The sequence below is a fragment of the Chinchilla lanigera genome, unplaced genomic scaffold (assembly GCF_000276665.1).
Source record: "Chinchilla lanigera isolate Chin_1 unplaced genomic scaffold, ChiLan1.0 scaffold00039, whole genome shotgun sequence".
NCBI classification, from domain to species: Eukaryota; Metazoa; Chordata; class Mammalia; order Rodentia; family Chinchillidae; genus Chinchilla; species Chinchilla lanigera.
This window is the reverse complement of record NW_004955440.1, coordinates 1,145,165-1,160,666: the sequence shown is the minus strand read 5'-3', so window position 1 is coordinate 1,160,666 and position 15,502 is coordinate 1,145,165. Positions and strand designations below refer to the sequence as shown.

Here is a 15,502-nt window from a genome sequence, read left to right as displayed (position 1 = left end):
GGGTAGGTCCCTCATAGTACAAGATCTTCACCAGGAATCAGCTGTATGGGTCCCTTGGTTGTTTTTCACACATGCAGCTCTGATTATAATCTTTCACTTTAGCAATTTTTCTTGTTTAGAACAGAACATACTTCAATGTGAAGAATGCTGTGTGAGACTTTTTTTTTTTTTTTTTAAAGAAAATGAACAAGTAAATAGATGTGCATTTGCCTGTGGTCTCACTGCTGGGAGTCCTGCATTGGTGAGGGTAGGTCTCAGGGACAGACAGAGGGGAACACCTCACCAGGTGCAGACGACTTTGGCAGTTGCCTTAGTGACCACATGACAGAGATAGGTGAGGACAGTCTTTCTGCCACCACCCTCAACTGTGTCCTTTTTTTTACACAAAGTTTTAAGTTAAGCACTTATATTTAATTCTTGCTTGGGAATGTGTGAACCATAGAACACACAAGGAGATCCAAATGTGTGATTTAAACAGAATGCTGACTCAGGTTCTTATCATAGTTGGGCCATAAAAATATTCAGACATGCAGGAGCTCTAGGCAGGCTTTTTTCTCTTTGTCGAATGACCACAGACATGAGATACCTTTTCACTATGAGTGGGACAAGACTCCAATGTGCTTTCCCCAGAGGAATGGAAATCTTGCTTTAAAAAACCCATCCTACCTTGGTGGAAAGTTTCAGTCATTCTTCAACACTTTTTTTCCTCCATAAAGAAACACATAGCATCTAATATATGGCTTATGCCCTCCAGTTTCCACTGCAGAGACCCTGTAGGCAGTATGCAGGGTTGCAGACCTGGGTTTTTGCAGTCACTCAGCACCACTGAAAAAGCCCTAAGCCCTCCCTCCCTGGCAAAGCTGGGACAACTCACCTTGTGTCAGACTTTGCTCGCCTCCCCCTGGAGTGCGGTCAAGGTAGACGAGCCAGGACAGGGAGCCCGTCAGACCTGCACCTCGGCAAGTTTCCCGACTTTGACTTCTCCCTGCAGTGCCTCTGAGCACCCGGGGAACTGAACCAGAGCGGCTTGTGCTTGTCTTCCCTTAAAGCTCTATTTGTCAAACAGCAATTGCACAAGGAAAGGTCAGCCCTTTATGTTCTGAATGCTTAACTGTAATTATTACTGCAGTGGACAGAGCCTAAGAGGTTTCCAAATTAGTTCTTAAGTGTAATGGAAGAGGGTAAGTCTTTGAATCAGAATAAAACCCCGTAGCTGGTTTCCGCTCCTTTTAACCAAATTCTATACCTACATCTGTTGAGTCACAGGAGGAGCTCCACAAGCAGTCATTCAAGCAACAGTTCCTTGCTGAATACATACTATAGGTCAAACATACTGTCAATGAATAGCTAAGTTTCTCCTTGAGATGTATTTTATAACTATACCATTGTGTCTTTTAAAAATGATTTTAATAACAAAAATTGTCTTAATAGCATATTTATTAAAAAACATCAAACTATACCAAAAGAAACAGTTCCTCCCACCTCTTCCTGAGGATTACCAACATTAATTTGTATAATTTCTCTCTTCGTGTACTACATTCTAGTCTACAACTTGCTTTAGCCACTCAACAAGCAACTGTCTACTTCTGCCCTGTGAGCATACGCACGGCTACTTCAGTTTACGTTTCCTTCTACTGATGAATGTGGAAGTGGTCTCAACCTTATTGGATGGCGATGAGGAATGCTGTAGAGAACATTCTTATGCTTATATCCTAGTGCCCTTTCTTTGAACATATTTGCGGGGCCACTGTGGGAAAGTGGGGTTGCTGCACCAAAGAGTTTGTACTTCTACAGTGTTTAACACTTTCAATTTACTTTGGTTAACATTATGCTCCTTGCAGACTCCTGAGTAACAGACAAGATCTGCACTGTCTTGAATTCCCACCTGAAATTGTTGGATTGGGGGATCTCCATCTCCTGCCAAATCAATAATCAACTGCTGCTCTCTGAGCAAGTGATTTGCAGACATGGAGTAAGCCTCTGCTGTGGGTGAGCAGTAGAGTGTGAGGTCATTCTTTTCCAAGGCAAGGAAGGGTGGCCCTTAATCTCCCCATATGCCTGCTCTGTGTTCTATGGGATCTTCTAACCTGCTTCCTGCCTGCGCCCACGGCACCCCCTGCCCCCACGGCACCGCCTCCCCCTGCATTTCTGCTTCCACCCACTGTGGCAAGAGATCTGGGTATAAACAAATAAATAACGCAACACAATAGCTGCTTCTAAAGACCGGCCAAACTGAGTTGGGGAGACAGAACACAGATGGCTAAAAAACAAACTAAAAATACAAGACGGTATATAAAAAGCAGCGAATAAATATAAATAGTAAGCATCCTCACAGCAGCCGGGAGGAAGGAAGGAAAACAGTGGCTGGGAGTTGGAACCTCAGGGCAGGACGTATGGTAGATGTGTGGAATGCCTGTCCCAGGGCACCAGGCGTGTGGGGAGACAGCTATAAAAACTGTGAAAATGGGCTGATAGAAGAAGATAGCCTGACAGACAGGAAAATAAGAGAGAGGGCCCACTTCTGACAACTGACAGTGAGCAGGGTTTGTAGCGTTCTTTGAGACTGTTAGTGACACTTCACAGAAGTTCTTCATCACTCTTTTATGTTTGTTTTTGAGTGTTGTGGGTGGTGCGGGTAGTTTATTAAAATTTTAAGAACTGGAGGAAAGCTTCCAGCATCCTTCCTAAAAAGAAACTCACCTATTTGTAAATATAGACAACATTTTCCTTCAGGATTTCAGGGTCCCTTGCTTCTACCTTACCTTGAGAAACTTTTAATTAGAGTGTATCTGAAAGAAATAAAGTTGCAACCCAAGATAATTTATCTAGAAAAAACGTTAGCCAAGTATGCAGATCATGGTCAAAATTGCTAGCCCGTGTGAGTAAGACACCAGCAATATTTGAATATTTATGAATCGTCAAACCATGAAGCTGGTCCCAAACAGGTGGGTAAACAACCTCAGAGGTCTTCCCTCGCCCTCAAACTTCTCCTCTACATCCGCAGTTTACCCAGCGTGTATCCGTGGAGGGAATGCTCTGGCTTTTTCGGACCCCAAACAAGCCAAGCTCTTGAAAATGTGAATCAACAGGATTATTTCAGGGCGTGGAACTGCAATCCACCCCTAGATGCCGATTTTGCTGCAGAAAAGATACTCTTGCTCCCCACCCCCTCCTTTCTTTTTGACAGTCAGTTAATAAAGACTCAACAATAAGCAGCTGCCGGTGATGTCATTTGGGACTTTGTCCACGGAGCTTGTATTTACAAGCTCCGAGCCACTACGGAGCCGCAGCCGGGAGCAGCGCGAGTCTCCGCACACTCTCGCCGTCCCGGATTCGGACTCGGATTCGTGTCGGGATTCGGCTTCGCCGCGGGACCTCGCAGCCGCTCGGTCTGATCCTCGGGAAAGCGGTCTCTGAGCGGCAGTCTTTGCATGCTTCAAAAATAAACAGAGGATAACCGCGGGACAAGGTTTTTAGCCTCAGAGAGTTGTCGAGTTGTGGCAGCTCCCGTGTCTGTCTCCACCACTGCGTGATTGGTGTTCACCTAGGCGCTCCCTGCAAGTAAGACTGGTGGGATTTTTTTTTTTTTTTTTAAACTCTCGTAACAGTTTTTCTGATTTATATAGCTTGCTTTCCTTTTAAAGTGAGATGATGATGTTTACGTATTTCTGCCGGGCTCTCCCGGCAGCCACAAGTATGCATTTGTTCCAAGTAATTACAGTGCGCTCGAGTTGCCTGGGTGAGGCGGGAGGCGACGGGCGGGCGCGGGCGGCGCAGAGGCAGATGCGGAATCCCGACCCGCCTGCCTCTGCGGGGCGGCGGAGGGTGGGTTGCTGCTGTCGCTGTATGTTTTAAAATAAATACCAACTAAGCGAACAAAAACCGATTACACCGACCTAGAAACTTTAGTGGAAAATTATAGAGTAATTTTTAATTAACTGGTGCACTGGAGGGGAACCCCCCTTTCCCTCGTCCTTTCTGTAGTTTATAGGTGTCTAGTATACACATGTGTCTGTTTATGATTCCTTATCCTCTCCTAGCTATAACCTAGCCCCAAACTCTCTCTTTCTCTTCCTCTTTCTCCTCCCCTCCCTTACCCTCCCGTTCCCTCTTCAAGTTCATTCATTCTCAGGCATTTTGTATGGGTTGAAGAATGTTTTCAAATTCTAACTGTTTCTGTTCAGACGTTTCCCGCGGCCCACATTAACTAGCTGGAGAAATGTTCCGGGTTCTGATTTGCCTGTTGAGTGAGCTGAGTTAATGTACTACTGAAAAAGCCAAACTTTGATACTCAGCTTGTTTCAAGAGCTGCGGTCTCTCTTTCGCTTTCCCAGGGCCCTTGAAACACTCCAAATATTCTCTGCAGTTTAAACAAGAGAGTGGGGGCTCTGTGTGCCCCCCAGTTTGGCCAGGGACCCCCTCTTACCCTTCTGGCTCTGGGTCTCCTGTGAACTCTTCTCCTTTGCTACCTGAAAGTCCTGCTCGAGAGCCTGTTAGCTTGTGTTCCTGTGGGTCACGCTGGCTGCTAGTTTCCTCCGCAGCGCCCCTAGTCAAGCAGCTCGCAGCGACAGCAGCCTGGGCTGATTCCTGCCCTCAAGCCCTGGCAGCCCGCTGAGCAGATTGGTAAACCGTGGCTGTTAGCCTGTTAGCTCCTGCAGGCAAGCCTATGACTCATTCCAGGAGAGGGCTTGCTCCTGAACACAGCTGCTCTCCTCAGCAGCCCGGAGGTGCAGTGACAGCCCTCGCGACCTTTCCCTAAGCCAGTGTGGAAAGGTCTTAACATTTTCAATTGTTTTCTTAAGGTGGGAAAACTCTGCCTCCTAGCACTCAATTTGCCCATCAGAGCACGTTCAGCTTGAGTAGGTCTTATGTCTTAGGGGTCAGTGCTCTCTGTGGATTGTTTTTTAAAATGTTTGTATGTTGTTGAAATTGTTTGCAAACTATTAGTCAAAGTGTATCCTTCTACAGAAAGAAAACAACCCGAGGCAGGAGAAGTGACTTCTCCAAATGCACCCAGCGATACAGCGGCACAGTGCCGGGTTCTTCCAGCCTGTGTTCCACTCTTCAGGTTCTGAAAGGTTCACAGAGAAACAGGTTCCACACGGTTCCTCTGCCTTCTTAGAGCAGCAGGGCTGTGTGCAAGTGTGTGGGTGAAGGTGGTCTGGCAAGGAGAGAGAGAGTATTCCTGTTTTGGCTTTTCCTCTGGTTACATTTCCCAACGTCTCTGTTTCTCATTGTTTCCACTAACAAATGGAAGGGAACCTGTGATTATTTCACACTTGGCCTAAAGGCTAGCGAGGCAGTGACAGCAGTTAGAACAGCATGAAAAGCATCTTGCACTGAGGGCAGGAGGAGCGTCAAAGTTCATTCCCAACTCTGACACTGTTTCTGCTCTGCTTTCAGGGTTCAGGCTTCTTTTTATTGACCACAACTTGCTTTTCTTCTTCCTCTTTGGAGCCCAGCTTTCAAGCAGGAGCTCTCCTCACCTGCTCATTGACTGTTCCTCCCAGCTGCATCCTGTCACTGAGGCCTAGGCCCCAGATTCTAGCACTCCACTAGGTCCCGCTCCAGCCCGGTGTGCCCTGTTCTCCCGAGTCTTCCTTGCTCCAATTCTTCCACCTTTGGGGTGTCTTTGTGGACTCCCCATGGGCAAGTGTGCTTTCCTTGTTCACACTCGCATAGCATTTTGTGCCAACTTTTGCCATAGGAGGTCTTTGCCACAAATACCTTTTTCCATCAAAAGCAAAGGCTATGCGTTAATTCTCCCTTTATTCACAAAACCTAGCACAGAGTAGCTGTGGAATATATACTCTAAATACATGAGTGAGTGAGTTAAATAAGCATTTTCCCGCATCACACACCTAGGCCTCTGAACTTGGTTGGCGACATCATCACATGCCTGGGCTGAATGGCTTTACATTGTTCTTGACTATGGAAGGCCTGTGCGTCCCAACTCTCCAGCACAAAACCAAGGCTGTTCTTGATGTGAGGTGAGTGTGTCTACCTGCCTCCTTCCTCTCCACTTGCCAGCACGTACTTACATCTGCTCTGGAGGCTCCAGTGCCCCAGAATCTTCTGAGTGGAGGCATGGCAGAGTGATGGAGGACTCTGACTCTGGAACCAGGGCTCCAACCTGACTTCCATCACTTGCTGGCTTTTTAAAACACTTTTTTAGTTTTCTTACTCCGTGTTTGGAGTACTTAATGACTGTGTTGATTGTGGGAAACTGGTCCGTGCACATAACACATCTTAATTCTGTTTTTGTCCTGCTTCTCCCTGTCTGCTCTATCTCTTCGCCCCCTTCCCATTTGCAAAATCTCTCTCTCTCCCTTTTTGCTCTCAACCCATTTTTTTATTATCTTTTTCTCCCTTCCTTTCCGCCTCCCCCCACCTCTTATTCCTCTTCTCATTGATCCCAGTTAATCCACTTAACTTCTCTGTTTCAATTTCTCATCTTTAATGAGATGTGCCTAATAAGACTGCCTACTTCACGGGAGGATAGGGAGGATTAAATATATTAACACAGCTACAACATGTAGTACAATGCTAGCCATAGATTGGGAACTAAAGCATATTAGCTAACGTTACTATTTATCTTGCTGTTACCTGCATCCCAGAATTGATGAATCGAAGTCTCCAAAGTGGAATTCGGATGTAAAAATAGTTCAAAAATTCCTCAGAATATTCAGATGAGGATCACTGGCTTGGGTACCAAGAACTGCTTTCTGTCGCACAGATCTTCTGGGCTTGCAGGCGCTTTAGCCCCTGTCCACATCTATACTTCCTTAGACCTGTCCTCCAGCTCTTACCTGCACCTCCCCTCCTGTGAGCAGCATTCACAGGGCACGCACAGGCAGGTGTCCCTGTGCACCGTGGAGCTATGAGCTCAGTGATTCTCCTCTGTCTGTTCCCCTCTTCAGCCGTCTGCTGTGTTATGAGTGCAGACCTGCCTCCTGGTTCCCAGAACTGAAGGCCCACTGTGAGTGGTGCTCCTTTAGAGAATTATTTGTTGAGCAAATGAATGAATACTGTTCACCAAATTCCTCATCCCCCTGGAATCCGCGTCATGTGCTGAGGCCCTTCTCACAAGGGGACCCATAGCCTGTCCTTGCTGTCTCCTCAGTAAGCTTTACTCACTCCCTTCTCTTGTGATGTCCACACTCCCCAATTCCAAAAATCCGACTGGGTATTGATATCACTAGCCCCCCACCCCCCATGCCACCATATTTCTCTCAGATGAAGAAGCAATTTTACATACCCTATGAGAGTCTGACTGAACTCTGTTAGAATGCCTAGACTCTATGGTCCCATTTTAAAATTATTTCCTTACATTCTGTCTTTGCTGCCAGATTCTAGCGAGTTTGCGAGACAGATGTACAGTTGCCAAATTTGTGGTCTCTTACATAGCCTGATACCTGGTACAGTGTGTGAGGCCCCAAGAAGTGGTGAGAAAAGGGTGTGACTGCATGGCTGATGGGACTGTAAGAGCTGATTTAAAATGTTTCCTCCCTATAATCATTATTGAGTGATTGCTATATGGCACATTTCAAGTACCTTACACGGGTTATAGCATTATGATCATTGTATTTTGTGCCCAAGCAGAGATATTGAAGTTAGAAATGGTAAGTCATGTGTGCAGGTCACATCGGTAGGTAAAGGCCAAGGCATAGTTTGAACCAGTAATACCTATTGTTAACCTCTCATTGTACTGTTATTTGAATGATCAGGGCTGATTTTCTCATGAGCCTCACCTATGATGAAGCTTTGGCCATTCATGTCTTGCCCTGGACTGATTGTACTGGCAGAGCGGTAAATCAGATTAATACTTCCAAGCGCAACGAGTTGAACTGATGATTCACATTCTTATTGTCAGAAGTATCTAAAGCCCATGCCCAACCCTTCTGTACTTTCCTTTTTAATCTCAGGTAGGAATCTATTTGCAGGTTAACTGAAGTACATGATTAAATAAATGTCAAGATTATTTGCATTCTTGATATGGGTGTTGGTAGTCTGAGTACAGCTTGGTCAAGAATGTAATCCAAGGATAAGAGTAAGTTGGAAGTAATGGTTGGCCATTTGGTTGGTTGGTAGAAGTTTCCCAAAAGAAGAGGGAGTATTTTGTGAAAGTGGATCTGAACAGCCAGAATGGCTTAGGTTGAACACTGGGGAAACCCACTGAACCACTTCAGCATACAGTACCTTCCATCCTTATCTTTCTCCAGTTCTGTAATTTACAAGGTTTAATGGCTCTGGAATTTTGGATTCCCAATTGTGCTTCCTTTATAAATGAAATAATAAATCTCTTGGATACATAGAACATTACCCACAATGTTTACAATGCCCCAGTACATACTTGTCTAATGAAGTATATCGTGTCGACTTGGAAGCCTCAATTACCCAAGGTACTTCCCAGTAGTTGCATAAATTAATCTTGGTATTTTCAGGGCAAGAAACCAGATCGCTCCTCTTAGAAATAAACTTTACTGGATTAGTGATTCCTTTGAGTAGAATTTGGATGAACTGTAGGAACCAATGGACTGATTTCAAGAGGAAAGTCCCAGACCCATTTTGGAGCATAAGCTTGAATAATAACATGGCAGATAAATATGATGGTGTTGAAAGAAGAGCAGTTATTTCTGAAATGTGGGAACAAGTGTTACTGTTGAGATGCGTGTCTGACAAACTGCTCCACGACGGGTACATGCTTCATTTGGCAAACTGAATCTGGAAATGTAGAACTGCTTCAGGCCAGCCTGAAAGCTCTGTCCCAAATGGCTCCATTGTCAGTGCTCATTAGTTTTTAGAAATTTAAAAACCATAGTAAGAAATACTAAAATATTTGTGTATCTCTACATATTCATATAGGTAGATATTAGTGCTAAGTGATAGTGCTAAAATGTGTACATATCCACATAATCATATATAAGTACTAAATGATAGTGCTGAAATGTTTATATATACATATATATGGATATAAGTGCTAAACAATAGTGCTAAAATGTTTACATATAAACATTGCAGGTTTTATATCTTGTAGTCTCCCTCCCCAGCCCTTCCTACCCACCCCTCAGCTCTGTTCTTTGAGGGAAACCATTTTCTGCTCTTTTAGCTGCTTTTTGTATAATATTTACAAATACTGTTTTTCTTTACCTGTGTATAATGTCAAATTATTCATTTATTTCCTGTTATGATAGATCATAATGTATCTTTCTCGTGCTTCCTACACTTCCCAGGTTCTGCCATATGATTACATTACAGGTTTGTTTAAATGTATCTTTAGTATGTATGATGTGTTTTCATCATGATTATAAAAGTTCTATCTTAGTATCTGCTGGACACTGGTTCTAGGGCTCTTCCTGGATACCAAAATCACAGATGCCCCAGCCCCTCCTATAAAACGATATCATATTTGTACATAACCCATTCACATCTTTAATATACTTTAAATAATCTCTAGAGTCCTTATAATACGTAATACCTCATACAATATAAGCACTGTGTAAATAGTTCTTATATATATTTCTTAGGGGATGATAATAAGAAGTGTCTGTAGTGTTCTTTTCCAAATATTTTACCTGCTGTTGGTTGACCCACAGACGGTCAACTTCCTTGTTTACTAGTGAGTCAAATCATCTGATCATATTTCCTTTTTATTAAAAATATTTTCAGTCAAGTTATTAACTCTCTCATTTAAAACATTCACTTAGTTTTCTATGATTTTGTAAGCTAGGTTTTCTCACTTCCCCAGCATCCCTTTGACAAATATGTTAAGAATCATCTCCCTGTAGAATATTCTTTTCATAGGAATAGTTTGATTCTGAACTTACCAGATGCTGGCTTTTTTTGGTCAGCTGCCAAAAGGGAGAAGTTAATTATTAATTGTGCCATCTCAGGAGCAATTTGAAATGCCTTACCTCCCCTTTTCCTTTTATTCTAATTGTAGTGAATTGTTCATATTTGGGTAAATAGAAATGATCTAGTTTATTGCAGTTGGTAAACAACATTTATAGTTTGGCTTTGTGGTCCCATAAATACTCAATACCTGTTAATGTAAGAAATATTTTTCCTTTCTGAGTACCTTTAACATCTATAATAGCTTCATCAGAGGAAAGCAAATGATACTTTGTATTCTGTTTTTCTGTGAATAGGTAAATGAAAGACTCACTCAAAATAACACTTATTTCTTAACTTTCTCATTTTCCTCTCACTCTTTCAACTCAGAGTGAAACAAATGAGGAATGTGAGATATTTTGTTATTAGGAGTAAATAGTGTACATAAAGTAATGGCGAAGACTTTGCCTTTAGACTCCTGTTTTTGGGGATTGCCAGTAGAGGGCCTTGTTAAACTGAGTATAAGTTCACCTAGAGCCCCAAAGCCCACAGTTACAGCCCTGTTAGAGAAGCCATTGTTCAGGATTTCTGATTAAAGCAGTGGAACTACAAAATGATCTCTAAGGTACATTGCATTTATCTCTAGATGGAGAAATTAGACATCTTAGTTTTGCCTACTTTGTTTTCTTGGTAGAAAATTGGAGGATTCAAACAAACCGAGGCTCTGAATGCCTAGTCATAATTATATGTGTGGGGGACATTTCTTTTGGAATTACAGCATAGGCCTCTGAGTCTGCTCACTGGAACTTAGTATTTAGTTGTTGAGCATGGAGGACAGAAAGGCTGGTGTTCCTATCCGACCACTGTTTAACACGTTTATGACAGAGCCATAACTCAAATGTCTCACTGCCCGGTAGTTTGAACAATGAGTGGTACCTGCGTGACTGTCCCACCTGGTGATGTTTCAGTAATATTGCTGGTAAAAATGAAAGTGATTCGATCATTCGTACCATCAGTGTGGTACAAGGTGCCCAGTGGGACTGTCATGCCTGTGCCACCAGGGGTTCGAGCTGGCAGGGACCTGTTAAACTCCCTTTCTACATTGGTGTGAGCCCCACTCTAAAAAGAAAATAGGTTTCCATTCCCTGCAGCTGGTCCAGAACAGTCACGTTCTGCACCCTTCACCTGCCGTGGGGATAGAAAGCCTGCACTTGAGCACTAAGTGCGTGTAGGGCTCTGTCCTGCGCATCTTCTGGTGAAGGCAGCAGTCAGAGAGCTCAGTGACACCCCTAGAGTCGTTCAGCAGGCTAGCTCAGAGCTGCTTCGTTTTTTCTACTGGTCTGTTTCCAGTTTGTCTTTCTAAACATCTCTCCCTCACTTCTCCCCATCCACCTTCTTGATGGCGACTTCTCAGCCCGAAGAGCTTCCTCAGGAAGGCTTTTCCTTCTTTGTCCTGTACCGCCTTGGCTGTTCCCTGTACTTGTTTACCATTAACATTTATCACACGCGTAGTGAAACTTGTGGTCATGTATTTGAGTAAGTGCATCTTCCCCAGTGAGGCTGGGCCTTGCGTTGTAGCTTTAGGACCCAGTAGCCAGCACACAGTAGGTACCCCCAGCTTATCTAACAAATGGAATAATGTAAGCGGTTTCTCACGTTTAGGTTAGTGCTTTCTCTTCTCTATTTCTACACTTCTGAAAAAATTCATGTTGTACCTTGGCTTATAGCATTCCAATCTCATGGTTTTCAAGATGCTTGTTGTTTATTACCCCACTGTCACTGAATGAGCAAGTGCCTCTTGATTTCCAGTAGTACAAAGATCAATAGTCAAAGCATTTATCAAATTGAAGAGCTACAGTTATGAGAATAGGTAAGAGAATGGACAAGGATTCCTTTTTCTTTTTCTTTTTCTCCCTCTCGCTTGTTGCTGAGGACAGGGAGGGTAGGCACAGGAAGATATCCCGAATAATGTGCCCTTTCACATTTCCCTGGCTTGGCTAGAGATCTTTTGGAGACCTGTAAGTTGTGAGATACTCTTCCTGAGAGGTGGTTTGGTGGCTGTATGGTGTATCAGGAAGACCAGGATTTTTACAGTCAATAAAGATAAAGTAATAGAACATATTAACTATACCTCCTACCCAAGAAGGCTTGACCCTTGAAAAATCCCTGAATTCCAATCTCTGTTCCAAATTCTACTGACATTGGGAGATTTATTTAACCTCATTGAGCTTGGTTTCATCGTGGATAAAATGGAATGATATCAAGAGTGATCTTCCCTAATATTAGGTAAGTACTTCTAGTGTGTCCCTACTGTTGTGCTTTTTGTGGATTTCTCATCAGATCTTCACAGCAGCACTCTCAGACCAATATTATTATTAATCCCATTTCATGGATGAGAAAGCCAAGGCACCAAGGTTAATTTGTCCCAGATTATACAGTAAGGCTTTGAGCCAGAAATTTAGATGATTCCCTCCATATAGGATGATTATGAGGATTAAGTACATGGAATGTCTGCACAAAAAGAGATGCAAATACATAGTGACCTTTGTTATTATCGGCTCTTTATTGCTGAGGACATTATAGACTCTTTTGAGTAGGTGGCTGCTACTGGGGATTGAGAAAGATGATAACAGTGCTATGAGTAGCGGTCTCAGGGACATGTTTAATCCTGATGTAAAATGTCAAGAGCTCCTTTCACTCAACATTTTGGCACAAACAAGTATTTGCAGCTACCAAGGAGACTAGCAAAACACCCACCCAGGAAACTGCCCAACCCAAGCCCCTCCTGGGTCTTAATAGCACTTATGCGTTCTCACCACATGGGCATAGCTCTCATTGCTGAACTCACTGCACCTGCTGATGTGATGCTCCTGGCTTTATCATCTCTGCATTTTGTTTTCTGGCAAAACTGCCAATCCTGTGATATGCGGTTTACATAGAAGTGCTGTGGAACCCGCTTGGAGAGTAGGAAGGGTGTATCTAAGACTGTCTGGTTTCTTTGGATGGGGTCTTAATTTGATTCCATTTTCGTACACCGCTAGGCATTTTCCCTAGCTGCCTTCTTCCCCTTGCCCATCTTTCTTTCTTTGTATTCACTTTATTTCTAATTTCTTTTATCTTTTCTTTTACCCAACTTGCATTTTATCTCACCCTCAATTTTCTTTTCCCCTTTGTTCATTTCTCTCCTAGTTTTCATCTCTCTCCTTCCCCTCACCAGAGCAGAGGACAGTCAGTCCTTGTCAATGGACCAGGGTTCAGAGCAAAAGCCCACCATTCTAGTCTTTTCCACCTCTCTACCTATCATCAAATGCCCTAGGGTCTCATTAGAATGCTTATCCTGTTAAACAAAGAACACAGCCAAATTCCAGGCTAAAGGAAAAGTGCAAGGGGGCAGGCAGTATTGTGGAGTGGGATGTGATCTAGGGAGCGAATTGAGCAACGCTGCTTGTAAAATCATGCCACAAGCCAGCTGTAGGATGTGGAATCAAGTGGCCTCACGTGCAAAGTGAAGGGGGAGATCAGATGGTCCCAAGGACATTCCTGGCACTATGACCCTGTTATTCCTAATCGTATAATGATTGCAGGCTGACTCACAATGCACATGATTAGCAAAGCAAGGAGCAAGGCCCTCCCTCAAGGACAGTGGGCTCAGGGCTGGGCTGCATGCAAGGGCATCAGGGGACCCTGGGGTGTCTGGGACCACTAAGACTCCCCTGTTTTCCAGAGTACTGGAGTGATTTGACACTGCACAATGCTGTGTGCCCACAAAACAGATGTTAGATCACCCTGGAAAGGGTGTTTCTCCAAAGCATCTAATTATAACCTCTATAGAAGATTAACAGATGTTATAATTGTCTTTGCCCTTTGATTAAATAGTTTCTGCATGAGTAGCTTTCTTAGATTTTCCTTCTCTGTTTCGAATGATCTTTATAAAGAACTGACATGTGTCTTCAATTTTCTCGAGATAGTTGTTCAACAGGCTTGGTAAGACTCTTTGCAGACTCCTAATTTCATCCTATTTTTTTCCCCCTCCAACTTCTTCACATGGACAGAAAGCTTGGAATGGGGTGGGCTGTACTTACATGCATAGAAACACTGGTTATGAATGCAGCTGAGTGACAGGCATGGGTGGAGCCCTGTGTCTACTGAGGAGATTGACACCCACGGATGTTCTGTAGGAAAAATTTTACCAACAGAAAGGGAAATTCAGCAAACCTTGCACAGCCATCAAGCATGCCAAATGCCAAGTGTGCAAAGAAGTGTGTGAGCAAAGAGAAGAGCAGCATTCCTCACGTCAGTCTGCAGGCTGTTCTGGTAATGCTTGGTAACCAGATCAGTTAGTAATTGCTTATCAGATAGAAGTCTTATTAATATCAAAAACATTATTTTTGTTCCATGATTTAGAGCCCAGAATTTTTTCTTCTCCACTGGGGATGTGGCTTGTGTTCCATTACCCATTTCCCTTACCTTCTACTGAGACCATCAGGAAGAATGCTGTTATTAAATTTATATGACTATGAAGGCTTCTGTCTCATTGTCTCATTGTCCGAATGAGGTTTCTTCCTTGGTTAGAGAACACTGTAAGGGAGGATTTCAAACACGAAGTCAATGTGTGGGTGATGAAGACAAGAGGAACAGAAGTAGGAATGATTTCACAGAGGGAGGGTTCTGCTTAAAAAGGGACTGTTGTTTCTCCACACTAAATCATCTGAACAGGACTTGAAAAATCAAGGCAAAGATCAGTCCTGGGTTAACTTGAGAACAGAGAACAGATAAACAAAACAAGATTCAGTTCACTGGGTTCATTAGAATTGATTAAAGGGAAAGGAAGAAAATACTTGGTTTAATAAATTATATATGTCCCATATAAGTAACATTCATCTCTTTCTTAATGTATGATCTACATCAAATATATATGCTACTAGAAAATTGAAAGGAAAATACCTATCTTTATGGGGTTTGCAACATACTTAATCCCATAGTATTTCATGGAAGATTTAAAGAACATTAAAACCCAAGCAGTGGGATTAGGTTCCAAAGAAGTAATGAGAGCTTTGTCAAATTAAAATGGGTTTGGGGGCCAGTGATATAGCTCAGTGGCACAGTGCCTGCCTAGCAAGTATGAGGTCATGAGTTTGATCCCTGGTACCACAAAAAAAAAAAAAGGGGGTTTAAGAGTGACTAGGTTTTAGAGCACTTTAGAATCCATATCATAGGAGAAATGGCTAAATAGATTAGATTTATTTGGATCATTTGGGGGATGCAGGTTTAAGAAATGTTTTGAAACCTAATATTTGTATAAATAAGTGCACCTAAGTGTATAGCTTGGTAAATTTTTACAGGCTGAATATACCCACATCAGCATCCATCAAGCTGGGAAATACCACAGAGCGCCTATAGCAGTTTCCATTCAGCAGTGTGTCCCTGGGATCCACCATACTGAATTCCGATAGCAGAGATTATTTTTGCTATTTGTTTAATTTATATAAACAAAATTACACTTCACATATAGTTTTGTGTTTGGCTTCTTTGATGCAAATTACATTTGCATGATTCATTCATATTATTGTGTTTAACTGTAGATTTTCCTTTCTCTCTGCTGTATAGTATTCCATTGTATGACTGTACCACAATATATCCTTTCTACTGATGATGAGCATTTGGCTAGTTT

General features: G+C 42.9%; 1 protein-coding gene across 2 annotated transcripts in view; it reads left to right on the top strand.

The window, feature by feature from the left end:
- Positions 1 to 1,442: 1,442 nt before the first annotated feature.
- Positions 1,443 to 15,502, top strand: part of Nckap5 (NCK-associated protein 5) — an 892,836-nt gene continuing 878,776 nt past the window's right edge. The window contains exon 1 of one of the 2 annotated variants that reach the window (XM_005390736.2): positions 1,443 to 3,561. The gene's annotated coding sequence lies outside the window, so the exon portion shown is untranslated. Of the gene's footprint in view, positions 3,571 to 15,502 lie in introns of both variants that reach the window. The other variant, XM_013517461.1, reaches the window with a different exon arrangement.